Source organism: Ambystoma mexicanum, chromosome 1p (genome assembly GCF_040938575.1).
Source record: "Ambystoma mexicanum isolate Mex_15411 chromosome 1p, UKY_AmexF1_1, whole genome shotgun sequence".
Classification (NCBI taxonomy): Eukaryota; Metazoa; Chordata; class Amphibia; order Caudata; family Ambystomatidae; genus Ambystoma; species Ambystoma mexicanum.
In genome coordinates this window covers 1,323,856,805-1,323,873,836 of record NC_090921.1, presented here as the reverse complement: position 1 = coordinate 1,323,873,836, position 17,032 = coordinate 1,323,856,805, and positions in this window count along the sequence as shown.

The following is a 17,032-nucleotide window of genomic DNA, read 5'->3' as shown; positions in this document are numbered from 1 at the left end:
CATCATCATTTGGTCATAAAATTCCAGATGCTCCCATACTGAGTATTTGGCATTCTTGTGGTAAGGAGTGTAAAGCTCTTTATGGCCTTGATTTGATGAATTGGGTCTTTCACAAGATACCTCTTCTGTTTGGAGGACTTTCTTTTCTGCTGCACCTGAGTCCACTCACCCTCTGACTCAGAGCTGCTACTATTTGTGGTCGGCTCCATGTCCTCTAGGCGCTCCCTACCTCTATGAGACTGGGAATCCCTCCAAGAATGACACGGTCTGGTCTCTTCTCCCCTGTGGTACTGTGGGCTCTCAGTGTCCCTTCCCTTGTACTCCCCTTTTCGCACAGGGGAGTACTCTTCTTCCTCATCCCTTCTTCCAGGTATGGTGGAGAATTCCCCCCACCTCCCTGAATGTGTAAATGATTTTAAAATACTCTTTTGAGGCCTGGACTCTGGTTCTTTTCTGTCTGCAAAGTGGACCAGGTAGTCCCTTTGTAACTTTAGTGTCTGCCAGTCTAACTCCCTGATTAATTCATCATAGGAGCCCTAATGGTCAGAAGTACATGCTAGGGTATTTTTGAATCTCGGCGGAGATGAAGACTTGTTAATATCTGATAAGGACTGCCCTTCCAGCTCAGTTGGACTAGGCCTGGTTGATTCCAGCTGCCTCATGTTTGCCTATTCTTGAAACCTATCAGGCATGAAGTTAGCAGCACCCTATGCATATAAGGGGGTGAGTTGGCTTGAGGTCCCTGGTAAAGTAGTCAACACGCCATGATCAAAGGGTGCCTTTCCATACTCTAACTGGTCGGGGTGCCTGAAAGCCTGTTTGTATTTGGCTATTTCCTTTTCCAATCTCTCATGTTTGTTTTTCTCAGCCCCTATCTCTTGGTGATACATAGAGGCCTGAATGTTCAACACTGATACCAGCGCTTGAGTAGCTTCTTGCACTGTATTTTATGCCAATACTTTGTCACTAAGACCCTTATTCTCCTCACAAGGGGACTCATGTTCCTTCTGTGAGGCTTGTATTGTCTGGGCATATTCAGTGTGTTGCCTGCTTTATGTCAAACTCTGCTTGCCTCACATGTTCAGTTACTTTTTCATTTTCTATCCTCATGTCAGTCAGTTCTTGAGAACATAAGTTCACTTTTTCCATGTTCATCCTTAACGGATGCACTTGCTGAAACAGGGAACTTGTCTCATGGCACAATTTTCTATTCTCTTCCCTGAACTGCTCTCTCTGTTGTTTCAGAGTGTTTAGATTTTGGCGCATCTGATCGAATTCCCCTTATGAATTGACATCCCTTATGATCAACTGGCTATTTTCATCTTTCAGTTGTTTAATCTGCGTTTGAAAAGCAGAAATGTCCTCTAAGCAGGCTCTATTGTGAACAACCTTCTCACTTAATTTGTGTTGACTCTCTCTCAGGTTTTCAACACCTTCTTGATACTCCTCTTTCAGTGCAAAAAATGGAGCCTCTCGCTCTAAATTCACTTGCTGTTGTGTCACTAACTCATCTTTTAGCTGCTGAATTATGTTTTCTAATTTTAAATCTGAATTTTGGCTCTTTTGCGCGTTTTCCTCTAATTGTTTCAACTCTCTCTGTGCTTGATACAAAATCTCAAACTGGTTTTGCACAGAGGCTACACTATCCTGGTATCTTTCTTCCATGATCATCACATGGAAGTACATATATGCTGTGAGCTGAGCCATTTTAATTTGCTCATCTCTGTTGGTCTGTGTCATATAAAAGTCTGTCAGTGCCTGATGTAACAGCCCATTATCCTGCCACATATCAACATTTGCAGAGGTAACACCCTTCATCATTCTAGCTTGCCACATTTCATGCTCCTATTCTTTCTACCCATTTACCTTTAATAAACAATTTGGATAGATGGTTCTTCCTGGTCATATTGATTTCTATGGTGCTCATTCTGAAATGTGTTCTGCACCTAATATGCTCTCTATGCAAGGGCAGAATCTGAACCCTGTTCCTGATTAGTTTGTACTCACAATGACAACGCCAATCAACACTGTTTTATCTACACACCACCCTGAAACCCAGGGTACAGGTCCGAATGGCGCCTTCACATTGCAACACAGCTTTCCATCCACTGAAATGCAATTACTCCTAAATAAATAGTCTGCTGCTACTGCACTTTTACAAGTGGAAACTCTCTACCAATCCCGGCACAAGCCCCCAGTTTGGTCACGGTTTATTACACAGTCAGACTCAACTCAGGGAATTTCTTCCTCCCCCCCAATCAAGGTGGCGCACAACAAAGCAGCACTCTTCTTTTGTTATGGTTCAGTTTAGTAAGACCTCCAACCCGTCTCTCACCCAATCCCAACAAATACATGGTCCCACAATGGACTGGGAATCAGGTTGGTGTGTAGTAATAATATAGATTTATTAATTTATTTTAATCAACTTTGACAAATAGACTAACATCAGCCACCAATGCTGTGGCAACACAAGGACAAAATTGACTTCCATAATGTCACCAACACAGAGATAATACTGAGATATGCAGTCACACTGTCCTGCAACTTTCTTTTCAAACCCCTCACCAACCCAGAAAAATAACATTTCAAAACACACATTGATTGCTGATTTGGTTATAATACTTTTTTCTCCCAGCAACCCCCAACCTCCAAACATCAATTAGACTTGACCTCTCCGAATTGACGGCAAGTGGCAAAGAGTGGGAACACAATGGGAAAATGATTTTTGGAGTTCGGATAAAAATGCACTCTTTGGAAAAGGGATTCAAGGGGAAAAGTCATGTTTTCATTTATTACCACAGATGCAATATGAGGGAAAGAAAAGCAAGGGGAAAATTTGTTTTGCCACACATAAAAAGAGCAGGCAGATCTATCTATCTATCTATCTATCTATCTATCTATCTATCTATCTATCTATCTATTCTGGTTTTTATATAGCGCCCTATCGCCCATAGGTCTCAGAGCCCTCAAAACAGAAACAGAAACAACGTAGAACACAAGACTACAAAGAGAACGAGACAGAGATTCTCTTAGACTTCTCCTTCATCAAACAGATATGTCTTAAGCAGTTTCTTAAAGATGGTAAGAGACGTGCTGTTTTTTTATTGGAGATAGCATTCCAAATCAACGGAGCCCAGTGAGTAACGTTTGTGCCACCAACTCTTTCCAAGGTTTTTCCCGGTTGTTGCAGATTATTTTTTCCATTAGATTGTAGAGTTCTTTGAGTCGGGCCTTAATAAGTCTCTTAGTGAGATAATTAGGAGTGATGCCTGTCTGACATTTAAAGGTCATAACTGAGCATTTGAATTTTATTTGCTGTTGAACTGGTAGCCAGTGAAGTTTTTTCTGGCAACTGATGTTTTCTCCCGCCGGCTCAAGCCCCAGACCGCTCTAACTGCACCATTATGAATGGTCTGCAATCTCTTGATGTTAGCCTTAGAGGTACCCATCAAGAGACTATTGAAGTAGTCCAGTTTGGAGTTAATTATAGCTCCTGCAATCAGCACTAGATTTTGTTGTGATAGATATGGTTGAATTTGCCATGTGAGATTGATGTAAAAGGCGCATGTGGATTTAAGATAGGAGACCTGTCTCTTATACAAGAGATGCGAGTCCATAAAAATGCCCATGGTCTTAACATGCTTTGATACTTCGATGAAGCTATTGTTTATCTTGATTTTTTTGTATTGTTATCTAGTTTCCCTATTCTTTTAGGTGTGCCAAGAATTAGGAGTTCTGTTTTTGCCTCATTGACGACCAAAGAGTTGTTTGCCATCCACTTTTGGATAGCATTGAAAACTTTGTTTATTCTTTCCACGTCCTTTTAATAGGAACCTGACAATTCAAAGACCAGCTGGGTGTTATATGTGTAATTTGTGAATTGAACACCCAAGTTTTTAAGCATATCGCATAGGAGTTTTGAGAACATGTTAAAGGGCAGAGGTGATAGGCATGAACTCTATAGGGTAAAACACAGGTCAGCAGTGTTTTTAGAGAGCTGAAATGGCCCTTTACGACTGCGGCCATTCTTGGACCTAGGAAGGATTTAAACCAATTTATTGCTAGAGAGGAACATCTGCCAATGGATTTCAATATCTCAGCCAAAAGATCATGGTCTATAAGATCAAAAGCTGAGGAAAGGTCAAGTAGCATATGTAGGGCAGTGTTTCCTTTCTCAACAGTAATAGCAATGTTGGCCTGGAGATCCAGAAGCACGGTCTCTGTTCCACGTTTGGCCCTAAAGCCGGATTGCTCATTAACCAAGATTTCTTTGGTATCTATGAACTTCTTTTATTGTATGTAGACAATCCTATCGATATCGTTGAGCAGGAATGGCACATTTGTTATGGGCCTGAAGTTGCCTGGTATAGAAGGATCCAGGTTTTCCTTTTTTATAAGAGGAGTAATTCATGCTTCCTTAAGATCAGCAGGAACATAGGCTTCTTCAAAAGATTGGTTGAGAAATTGTGCAACCAATGTGCCAAGGTGTCTGCATAATCTATGAATAGCTTGGCAGGGAAAATGTCCCTCTGACAGGAAGATGGCCTCGACCTATGAATCACTTCCAAAACCTCTGAAATTGAGACCTTTTTGTAAGAAAAAAGATCTAGATGACTATTAGGCAGATCACTCTTAATGGTAGCAGCGTTAAGTGAGTTGACTAGTGATCAGAAAATAGTTTTTCTGGTTTCAATGGCCTGTTGATGTTTACTAGTTTTATCTGAGAAACCTTCATGGATCTCTTGGCACCACTTATCGCTCTCTTGAGCTGGGTGTGTAATTGGAGGATCTTTCAGTTCTTTAATAATTGAAAAGATTTCCTTAGATTGAGATTTTCCTTGCTGAATCCTCGCATTAAAGTGTTCAGCTTTGAATTTGAATTTGTTCATTTGTATTGCGCACCCTGCCCAGGGGCATCTGGGCGCATTTCCCTACATGTTTACAGGTTAATTTACATGTTAACAATCATAAATTACAAATCTTTATGTACAGTTACAGAATGGCGGCCTAGTAGCGGAATAGCTTCAAACATATATTACAGCTCTATCACGCTAAACAGGTCTGCACAATGAAGGCAATATTGTGAAAAGGAAGTTTTCATACTAACGTAGGTTGTGGCAAGGTCTTGCTCCGTGAGCCAAGATTTGGCTCCATTCTTAAATAGTAAGTAACGGGTTTCAGTTCTGAGAAGATTAGGGAGAGCATTCCACAGTTTTGATGCAAGCACTGGGAAACTCGACCCACCTGCATTTTGAAGTTTGAATGAGCTTGTGCGGATCTTAGTGGTCTAGTGGCGGTATGTGCCGTGAGGCTATTTGCCAGGTACTCTGGTGCTTGTTTGGTTAGACACTTATGTGTAAGGGCGAGGGTTTTGAGTGAGATTCTAAGTGACACCGGGAGCCAGTGGAGGTTTCGTCTAGTGTCAGAAATGTGCAATTTTCTAGGGAAATTGAGGGCTGCTCTAATAGCGTTGTTCTGTGTTACTTGAAGCTTGTTAATGTTCTTTTTGATAGTCCCCAGGTACAGGGCATTGCAATAGTCAATTTTAGACATTACAAGAGTTCTTGCCAAGGTGATGCAGTTGGAAGTGGTGATGAAAGGTCTGCAAGCTGTAAAAAGTTTACACGTGTAGGCTGATGCAGAGACTACCGAGTTGATTTGTCTTGTCAGAGAGACGGTAGAGTCCAGGTAGAATCCCAACATTTTGGTGTTGTTTGTCATCTTAATGGGAATCCCGTTGATAACAAAGATTTTGAAGGAGGAGTCTAGTTTGTTGAGTCTGTGAGGGGAGCCTAGGATACGTAACTCAGTCTTGTCGTCGTTCAAACATAGTCCATGAAGTGCCATCCAGGCTTGGATGACAGAATAGATCTCATTGAGCACCTTTAAGTCAGTTGTGTACACGCCCATGATATGAATGAGTCTGAGGTGTCGTCTGCATAATTAGTGTAGGTGATACCCAGATAGTCGAGAATATCAAATAGTGGTTTGGTGAACACGTTGTATAACGTAGGGGATACACAAGACCCCTGTGGGACCCCACAGGTGGCAGGAGTAGGCTCAGAGGCGGAAGATGGGGAAAAGACATGCATAGTTCTGTTTGCCAGGAAAGATTTGATCCAGGCGGTGGCCTCGTTTGAAAAGTGAGCAGAAGTTTTTAGATGGTGGCATAGTATTTGATGATCGACCAGGTCGAATGCTGCGGAGAGGTCAAGTAGTAGAAGTAGAGCTAGCTTGCCTTTGTCTTTAATGTCCTGAATTTGTGTAGTTATGTGAATGAGGGCAGTCTCAGTGCCATGTTTCGGGCGGACGCCTGATTGCCAGAAGGCGAGGAGTTTGTTAGATTTAAGGTGTGCTTGAATTTGTAAATAGGCTGCTCGGTCTACATTTTTCAGGAGGAAGGGCACTGTAGTAATCGGTCTGTAGTTAAATGGGTTGCTGGGGTCTAAACTAGGTTTTTTAATGAGAGGGATGACCCAAGCATCCTTGAGGTCATCTGGGACCGTACCTGTTTTAAATGATGCATTTATGAAGGTGGCGATGAACAGGGCTAGATCATGGGCAGCTTCCTTGATGATAGGGGCAGGGCAGGAGTCACCTTGGCAATTTGTGGGTTTGAGTTTTTGAATGATGTTTTCCACCTCCCAGATAGTTAGAGGTGAGAATTTAAAAGGTTTGCACAAGTTCTGGTGGGCCAGGTGGTTGAGATTAGGTACTGTAGAAAGGGGATTTGTTAGTAAACTGCATTTTTTTCTTATTAATTTTGCTCTTTAATGTAGTTATTTTGTCCATGAGTGCTTTTTGTATACTAGTGCACAAGTCAGCGTTGGTAATGCACTTGTCTGTGGGGATTATGGGAGACTCAAGTTCTTTGAGGATCTTGAAGAGCTCTTTTGTATTTTATTCTGCCTGAGTGATCCGTTTATTGTAGGTATCCTTTTTTGCTGTGAGAATTCCTTCCTTGTAGTTCACTGAAGCTGAGATCAGCAAAGTTTTATTTGCGTCAGTTCGGTGGTTTTTCCAATGTGATTCAGCCTTTCTCTTCGTTTTGCATAGGTCTCTCAATTGTGGTGTGAACCATGAGTTGAGGTGCGCTCTCTGATTAGGTTTGCAGAGTTTTAATGGTGCTATGGAATTTAGAGCTTTTAGTATGGCTTGGTTGTATGTGTTTACCAAGACCATAGGGTCTGGACAAGATACTGAAGCTCTGTTAAGAAGGGGGATTGAAGAATGGTCAGTTTGTAATCCTTAGCAACTGGTTTATAAGATGCTAGTGATGCTACAGATTGGTGTTTTCTCCAAAGGCGTTCAGCCTTACGCTTATTTCGTCCGGCTTCAAGAATATCCTTGGGGAACCACTTGTTCACGTTGGTGGATTTGTTACTTTATTAGGTTTAAGGGGGGGGCAATTCATCAAAGGCTTGACTAGTTGCTTTCTAAAGGCCTGAGTGAAGGAATCCAAGGATGTGTGCTGATGTAGCAGGGGCAGGAGAGGACCGACCTTATCTTTTAAAGCCTCACTGGTTACTGCCTTCCTGTTACACCAGGTTCCTGTAGGTGGAGATTTTGTGGGGCACTGAATTTGTCTGTTAGTGATGTGAAAGGTAAAATTGATCAGATGATGATCAGACCATGCACAATCTAAAATTGAGGTAATGGTAATTTACTCGTTTTTTGTCAGTATCCAATCCAATATGTTACCAGCATTGTGGGTAGGATTTTTAACTAATTGTTGGAATTTAATGGCCTCAAGTGAAGCTTTAAAGTCCTCAGCCTTTATATCCTGTGACTTGTTGTCCCGTAGGTTCATATCCCCCAGGACAACAACTGCTGAGGTGTCTTTGGAGATATTACCAATACTAGCCACTAAATGTTCATCAAACCTAGGAGTGAGTTTGGGGGGGGGGGGTAGTACAGCAGTAGGAAGCTTATAGACGTCACATGATTAGATTTAGATTTGACATGAAGAGCTTCACAATATTCCAGGGCTAGGGTACTGGACATGTGAATGTTTAAATCCTTTAAAAAAATAATAGCAACTCCCCCTCCATAACAAGATCTACGTGAAGCATTGTGTGACTATCTGGAATAGCCAGCGGTATTACATGGCTAGTAGTTTGGGTCATCCAGGTCTCAGTGAGAAACAGGATATCCACTTTCTTCTTCGAGATCATGTCAGCAATTTCTGGTGCATGTTTTACCATGGAGCGGGTGTTTAATAAGCAACAATTTAGGTGGTCATGTGACCGATGAGCAGTATTATTCTTATCTAGACCCTCAACCTTTGTCAAGCAGTCATGTTTCTTGGAGCCCCCCTCCTGGGTGAGTTTAGTAATTACCCCTTGGCTATTGTGGTTCATGGTATTACATCCATGATGTTTTGTGCTTTCTATAGTAAATGGGGAGTCTATCGGAGTGTTAGTCGTAAGCAGCAAAGATGGTTCAGCATTTCTTGTTTGCTCTACATTCTTACCCGGGCTCTGAGCTTTGTGGTTAGGGTCACAGAACAATGGGAACAAGGAGCAATTTCGTTTTTCCCACCACACATGCAAAGGAAATACCAGGCTTTGCACTTCCGATTTAAAATGAAGGGGATCAATGGGGATGTTTGTTTTGCACCCTGCACCCTCTCTTGGAAACAGTGTTTTGGCATTAATTCTTTTGTCACATTTTTATGTCCATACTGGCTCAAAACACACTGGGAAGAGCTTATTAGTTTTGAATGCTAACAAAACACATCCTGTGATTTCTATAGGGGAATTAATTGATTTACTTTAATTAAATATGCTAAGGATCTAGACAGACAAACATGATATTTTGCTATGGGGAAATACTAGAACAATACTTGAGAAAATTGCAGGACCTAAACAATCTATGGCTTTGGCATAGTTTTACTCACAGGAGAGGCCTTGTAATGGGCATCAGGTAACAGCAGGGCACATCTGGGACAGCAAGGCTGTCAGTCAAGGATAGTCCCCTCTGGCTCCTACAAGGGGTCCCAGTCAACTTCTATGTCTCTTTGTCCATGTCTCCAATGCAAGATTTGGGGCCTCTCTGCTTGGGTGTTTCTCGCAAGAGTTCAGCAGCAGGTTACCTCCCGGAATAAGTGAACAAGCCTAGTTCTGATGCAAACTGGTTTACTTATAGGGCAAATGACATCACACACTTGTCATAATTTCTGCGAAAGGGATTGGTTGGTTTTCGCTACTCACCTCCCACCTGTGAGCTAATACGACAAGGAGATGAGGGGTGTGAGTTAGGAAAGTTGTGGGAGTAGAAAGTGTTCTCACCCCAAACTAACACGTGGGCTTGGTATGTTCAAACTCTGAAAATCTATCAACATGGCAAGTACCCTATTTTTTCAAATCTTTACATGTATGGATATATTTGTAAGAATTACATTTGAAGGCAAATCAGATGATGCTAATCTGAAGTGGGCATGCCTTTCCTATGCAGAGATATGGTCTTTCTTAATTTACTCAGGAGCCATATCAGTGAAAAATATGCGACTTCCTAGTTCGCATTTTAATTTTGTCCTTCACCCTCACACCAACTTTCAAATCTCTCGGAATCAAGGGAAGGCCCAAATCACATTTTCATTAATAACTCCTGTTATGTTTATCACACAACACCCATTTTGGCATAGTTCAAAGGGTTTCATCCAAAATGTTTGAAAAAAAAATACCGAATGCATGTTTTGGCCGAATTTCAGCCGTTCGAAAGTCCAAACGGCTGAAAAGTTTGACAGATCATGCACTCAAAGCTGGGGGCTGTGGGGTGTGCCCCGCACCCCTGCTTAATATATTGTAAGCAGGGGTTGCGGGGCACAATCCCACAGTGTCCCAAAAAAAAAGGAAAGGACCCTGCGGTGCTGGCTCCCAATAATGGAAGTGAAAGGGAACAGGTTTTGCAGGGACACGGCAAGTCGGAATGCAAGGTAAGGAAGGGTCTAGGGCCTGGGTGTTGGGGTGTGGGTAGGCGTGTGTTGGGGCTGTGGGTAGGGGTGTGGGCCAAATCAGTAATGTTCAGGGGAGAAAAGACCAAAGATTATTTTGAAAACAAAATCTTTTATCTGTTCTCCCTCGAACATTTCTAATTCAGTCTTTCAACCCCAATCCATTCAAAGAGGTTTACTGTCACCTTTAATAAAAGTTTTGAACGACCGTTGTGGCATATATGCTGCCCTTTTTATGCAATAGTATGTATTGTTCCATTAACAAAACTCTTGCCTTCCCTTTGTTCTCTTAAATTGCATTTCCCCTTATGCATGTGATTAGCCAGAGGCTGGATCATTTTATCTTCGCCTACTCTAATGTAGATTTTATTGGAGTTCTGACCTCAAAGCCACTTCTGCTGAAAGAACAGGAATGGCTTAATCTATTTCCACGTGGTTTAAATCTAGACAGAGTGTTTCTTCATATTTTTGTAAGCAATGGACCTTCTTGATTGTTGACAACCAGGCCTCCCTCTGCAGGACCAGCAGAGGAAAGGTCTTGGAGGTTACGTTTCATTTTCAGGAGAAATCGCCAGCTGCATGTACACATTCTGCAAGAAATGGCTGTTAAACATGCACAAAACATTTTACATGAGATTTTATAAGGCACCTGGGCCTTATATCCATGTGTAATGTACTTCTTTAATCTCACATTTGCAAAAGACATGAGTATCACTTCTGGATTGTCCATGTATATAATTCAGTTATATGAGAAAACCATGTTCAAACCTTTAAGGTCTAGTAGGCGCTTCTGTCTGCATACTGGCATTTGGATGAGGAAAAAGGAAGTTCTTTTATTTCTTATGATTGCAAGAAGCTTAGTTTCAATTAAGATTTCAGGATCACAGTCTCACGTTGCATAAAGATATTGTACACGCTGCTAGCTGTCTCTTTAAGTAAAAAGTGTAACTTTCCATGGATTTAGTTAAAAAGCATTGTCAGCCACATGTCTTTTTTTTCTTGCCGAAATGCATTGCGCATATCTTTGCACTTTTGAGATTTAAGCCCACTTTCTTTCCTTTGAGGTGTAGGCCTGTTTTGGGCTCAATAGGTCTCATGTCTGACATCACCATTTCTGTGCTGGCCTTGTTTGTTTGTTTATTTATTTATAGTGCGCTCCAAACCCGGAGGTATCTGGGCGCATTACAAGGATATGTAGTATCAAAGTTACATGGGCAGTACACAGTAAGTCATTACACAAAAAGGAATATATACATTTGGATGCACGACATTACACAAAAAAGGAATATATACATTTAGATGCACAATGGGGAATACACAGTAAAAGGAAATATCCAATAAAAGGAATACACTGTAAAAAGGAATATATACACTTAGTTGCACATTAGGGAATACAGAGTAGGTCCGTACAATAGGGACTAACGTGCCTGCAGTATAGTGCAATTTAATAATGATGTCGGGTCTGAGGAATCCAGGACTGGTTAGAATTGGGGGTCTACTGTGGTGTATCTTTAGAGATATGCCAAAGTTTAGTGTCTTTCCTGAATTTGTAGAAGGACTGGTCAATTTTTAATGTAGACGGTAGGGATTTCCATAATTGAGCAGATATAACTGGGAAGCTGCTACTCCCTGCTTTTTTTAGTTTGTACCTGGGCACTCTTAGGCAGTCAGAGTTAGTCGTCCTGATGGGTCGAATAGGGTTGTTTCTGGTGAACTTTTCAGTGAGGTATTGAGGGGCTGCGTTGTTGAGGCATTTGTGAGTCACCTAGGCTGTTTTGAGTTGTATTCTCTCCTTAATGGAGAGCTAATTGTGATCACGTCTAGTTGCTGAGCTGTGTTGCCATCTGGATATGCCCAAGGCAGTTCTAAGGGCATTATTCTGCAGGATCTTGAGTTTATTGATGATGTATTTGCTAGCACCTAGGTATAGTGCATTAGTGTAGTCGATTTTAGACAACACTAGAGCTCTGGCCAGCGTGGTGCAACTTTTTGTGGAGAGAATGGGTTTGCAAGAATGATTAAGCTTGCAGGTGTATGCTGTCGTCAAGGCTGTTGCACTGACCTGTTTGCGCAGACTCAGGGAGGAGTTTTGGTAAATACCCAATGCTTTTATCTCGTTTGCCGCCTTTATGTAATTTCCATCAATTTTGAAGGAACTGTATTGGTTGCTCATATTGGTAGGAGAGGCTAAGAGGAGCAGCTCAGTTTTCTCATCATTCAGTGTTGGGGTCTGAAGCCGGATTGACAGAGTCCAAGTAGCTTCTTGGTCTCCAGATTAAGTTTGTATCTGGTGTTAGGCAGATTTGTCAATGATTTTGAGTAAAAAAGGTACTGTTGTAATGGGTCTAAAGTTTGCGGGGATGCTAGGGTCTAATGAAGGTTTTATTAAGAAGTCGGAGTATCCATGAGTTCTTCAGGTTGGTAGGGACAGTGCCTGTGCGGAAGGAGGCATTGATTAACGAGGTGATGCAGGGGCAAGTTCGTTGGCAGCTTCTTTTTATGACAGATGCTGGGCAGGTTCTCTTAGAATAGTAAAGAGTTCTCGGGAGCTTGAGCTGGCTTTATCAATCCTATTATTGTAGGTATCCCTTTTTGCTAGAAGAATTTCTTCTTTTTAGTTAGCTGAGATTCATAGAAGTATGTCTTTGTTGGCTGTGGACGGGCTATTTTTCCAAATTGTCTCACATTTCCTTTTCCCATTTCTTATGGCTTTATGTTTGGGGGTGAACCACGTGTTCAGGTGTGCTTTAGGTTTACCTTTGCACATTTTTAGAAGGGCAATGCTATCTAGAGCTCTGGTGATGGTTTTGTTATAAAGATCCGCCAGTTCTGCTGGGTCGGAAGAGGCAAGAGAGGGTTTAAGTAGGGGTTGGAGAAAAGGCTTAAGTTTGTCTACTGTAATATTCTTTTTATTACTGGTAGGAATGGGTGGAGCAATACGTTTTTCTCTGTTAGGAAGTATACAGTCTTGAAGATGAAATGTCAGTACAAAGTGGTCGGTCCATGGTTGTGGCTCGGTAGAAGTGATAATTGTAGCACAGTTAAAGTCTGCCACCCAGTCAAGGATTATTCCTTTGTCATGTGTAGCTAGTACAGCTCTTTGAGTGAGGCCTAGTTCAGCCAAGGAATTGGCCAGAGTCAGTGCCAATTGGTCTGTGGGGTCATTGAAACCTAGATTAAAATCGCCTAATATGAGGATTTGTGAAGAAGGCTTTGTGTTGGTGGAGAGAAGTGTAATGACTTCTTCTTCAAAGGAGCCCACAGGTCCAGGGGGTCTATAGATTAAATGCATTGTTATAGTGCGTGAATTAGTGAGGGGACGTTTCACAGTCATTAATTCATATGACTTAGTAGTGGTGTGTGAGGCAATTGTGAGTCCCAATGTGGTTTTGGCTATAAAGGCAACACTGCCTCCCCTAGAGGATTCTCTGTCTGATCGAAGGATCGATTAGTTGTCTGGGGTTGCCATGAGGAGGGAGGGACCTGCTGCTGCATGTAGCCAGGTCTCGGTAATTGCTAGGAAGTCCAGATCTTTTGCTAAAATCAAATCCGCAATGTCTATTGCATGGGCAACCAGGGATCTGGCATTGATAAGTGCCCCATGGATAGCAGTAGGGCTATTGCTGTGGGCAGAGAGTTCAGGTGTGGCAGAAACCGATCTGGTCTTTTTTGAATATTTTGGATTTTTGGTGGGCCTTTTATCATGCATTGTGGAGGGCTATTTATTGGCAAAAGGCCTGGAGGTATTTTGTCTGATGTGCCTCGTCTGGCGCCAAGCCTGGCGTTTCTACTAGTTGTGGGGCCTGGGTGATTAGTGATCGGTGAGGTGGGAGTGGTCAGGGGTTCCGCAGTAGTAGTGATCCTAATATCTTGTAGGTTGCCATGTAGCAAGTTATCGTTACTGAAGGTGTTAGCTTCTAAAGGCAGTGGGGACATTTTTGTAAGTAGGGTGACGTGCATAGGCTTCAGTAGGGGTAGGAAAAGAGTAGATTTCATTTTGACAAGTGTAAGAGGATTCAATTCAACACTACAGCTAAGTCAATGCCTAGTCTGGGATACTGAATGGAAATCCTTATTGATATATCTTTATGTCCAGTTCATGAGTTCTGGATGACTACCCCTATATAACACCCCTGTCTTAGAATCCCCCTGACCCCACTGAGCCAAGAAGTAGTTCTGTTTTGCAAGTTTAAAAGGTTTATTTGAGAATTTAAACAATATATATATATCACACTTTATAATAAATTAATATCTGATCAACAATGGGTAATCTGGCACTAGCACACTTCTTTGCAATCAATGATGAGTTAGTATAGGATGGATAAAGTAGCAAAACTACTTTTATAATTTCAAGGGAAAAGCAATGAGGAATAAAATGCAGTACATAAATACTTGATATGATTTTAGCAAAAGATAAAATTATCACTTTTTCTCTGGCAATTCACCCCCCTCCTCTATGCAATGTAAGACATGGAAATAGATGGAAAGAGGAGCACACAGTTCTCAGGAATGCAATCAAATACAATATGAAATTCAGTTCCCCCCCAGCAAGCTTAGAGAAAACCGGTATGAGTTTTAAAACACAGGCCCAAAATGCTTTTTAAATGTGATGGCAATGGATGAAAAATATGCTGAAAATGCTTTTAATTCCCTTTAGGAGGTTCAGGGGGAGTGGTAGCTACTTGGGATGAGTTCAGGCTCACTTTAGCAATGATTCAGGGATGGTTCTTAAGATGCAAACGAATTTTAGCAGTTCAGGCAAAAGCAGCTATCTTTTTACAAGTAAAGAAATAGGGCCAGATCGCAAATCGTGGCAAAATTCGCGAGTGCGTGAATCGTGATTGCGGAAAAAGTATAAGGAGTAGGAAGTCGGTTCTAGGCTTCCTGGAGAGCTTAGATTCCAAACGGTTCCAGAGATACGGACGATTAAATAAAGGTAGTTTTTCGGGTTTTAAGTAAACTCAAAATGACAGGTGACAGCTTTGCAGCTGCAGAATTGACAAGTGACAGTGGTGCGGCTTTACAAATGACAGGTGACAGTTAGGAGGCAGTTCTACTTAGGGTAAATAGATTGAATTATATTACTTTAAACTAAGAGATTTGGTTTTTTGCCCCGTCCTAGCTGTACTCACAATATATTTGGAAGGACTGGGTCTCGTCACGGATCTGATCAATCAGGCTAGCGGCACTTCACAGCGATCTGGTCTCTGGGTCTGCGGTTCTGCACGGTCTGGTCTGGTCTGGCACTGGTATGGTCTGTCCGGATACAGCGCTCTCTGCACGGCTCCTGGATCTCTGCACTGGTCCTGGCAAAAGTTCTTGGCAAGGGATTCAAGCAGCTTGCCCGGCTGTGAGTAGCTTGCAATGATTTGAGGCCTGCTGCAGAGAACTCAGCTTGTGGTTTTAGGCCTCTGATTAAGGTTCTAAAGTATATGTTCTAGGTTCTGGAATATGTAGCTGGAGTCAGTCTGGAACTGGTATCTTCTGGATGTTGTGTGGTCCGGCAAAGCTTCCCGCAAGAAAATGGAAAATGAAGACCTCTCTAGATTTCAGTGGTCCCTTTTTATGTGGTCTGAAAGTGGGTGGAGAGGCTAGCTTTCTAGGCCCAACCCCTTCAGAGTTCTGATAGGTTGGAGAATTCTTTGCGTTCTCACTGGAGAGCAGGATTGTGTGTCAGAATGATGTCATTTAATGGCTTGCAGAAAGGACACTCCCCTGTCAAATTACACACAAATCTATATTTGACCTAAAGACATATTTCATAGATACACAGTGGTTTGAAATTACATTCACCCATCACGTATCACATAAGGTATACTCTGTTCAAACTCTGATGTTTCTAAGAGCTTGCATCCAGAAATGGCAATATTTTGCGCTTTTTAGTGGGTTATGCAACATTGGTTTTTCATTAAAATTGATACACATATACACCTTCCTACTACACATATCTCAGTAACTTTCCATTTGTGTAGCTTAAATACAGTGTCTGTGGTGTCAATAAATAGCGGGGTTTTGCCTCAGAACATCACACAAATTGGAGTTTGGGCTTGAATTGTAGGCAAAGATTCCATTTTAAGGTTCCCCACATTTCACATTTCTATCATCCGGTTACCAAGAGTTATCAGTGTTTCTGTAAAATATATATTTTGCTTTCAATTCAGTTCTCAGAGTGTTGGAGTCCGCCTCCAAGACTTGGGTGGGTCAGTGATCACATGTCTCTTCTGCTGGGAGCTCTTTGTGTACAGTCAACAGTCAACATCAGCATATTCTATTCAAGTGCAAGAGCCTATTGTGTGGTCTCCAGGAGGCTGCCAGCCAGTCTGCCTTCTATCAATCAAGAGGTCATGTGAGATTCTAACTCCTGGTGTGAATCTCTGGAGGTGAGAGGTTTCCCAGCCTTTTGGCCTGTTAATCAACTCAGATTGTCTCTGGGAACAGCAAGTGGTTAAGTTTTTAATTAACTCCCAGCCTTTGATGTAAAGGCCTCTCCTGCAACTCCTGACATGCAGTTTCCCTGTCAGAGTTTAGACCGCTGGATCAGTCTTGAATGAATGCATTCCAAACAAGAGATTTTACATGGAAGTATATTATCCAGGTTCAGCACATGGCACTGGTGTGGTTCTGCAGTAAAATAATTTTGTGCCCTTTGAAGGAATGAATTCCCAATAGTTGTGGGTTGCTTTTGGCAATCAGCATTGCCCCTTTTGCAATGGTTTCAGGCTACTGTGTGTAGCCCAATGGTGGTTTTAGGCAGTGCCCTTCTGTGCCCATAACATCGGCAAAATGGGTGGCAGCCTATTCTTCATGCATTTCCCTGTGCATTTTCTGGTAAGCTCTGGCCATCATGATGTTTTCAATGCCAGTACTGCACAGTTTTCCTATTCTGGCGTACCTGTGGGCTTTTTGGCCATCTTGGATTTTCTAAGCCCACAGCACCAAATGTTGCAGCATGATAGCTCAAACGTGAGTCAGGACACCCAACACAAGAAGACTTAAAGGTGGAAGAAAATTGGTAGGCTTGATGTAGTGTGGGGTACATTTATGCACCCAGCAGAACTCCTGTACATCACCAAACTG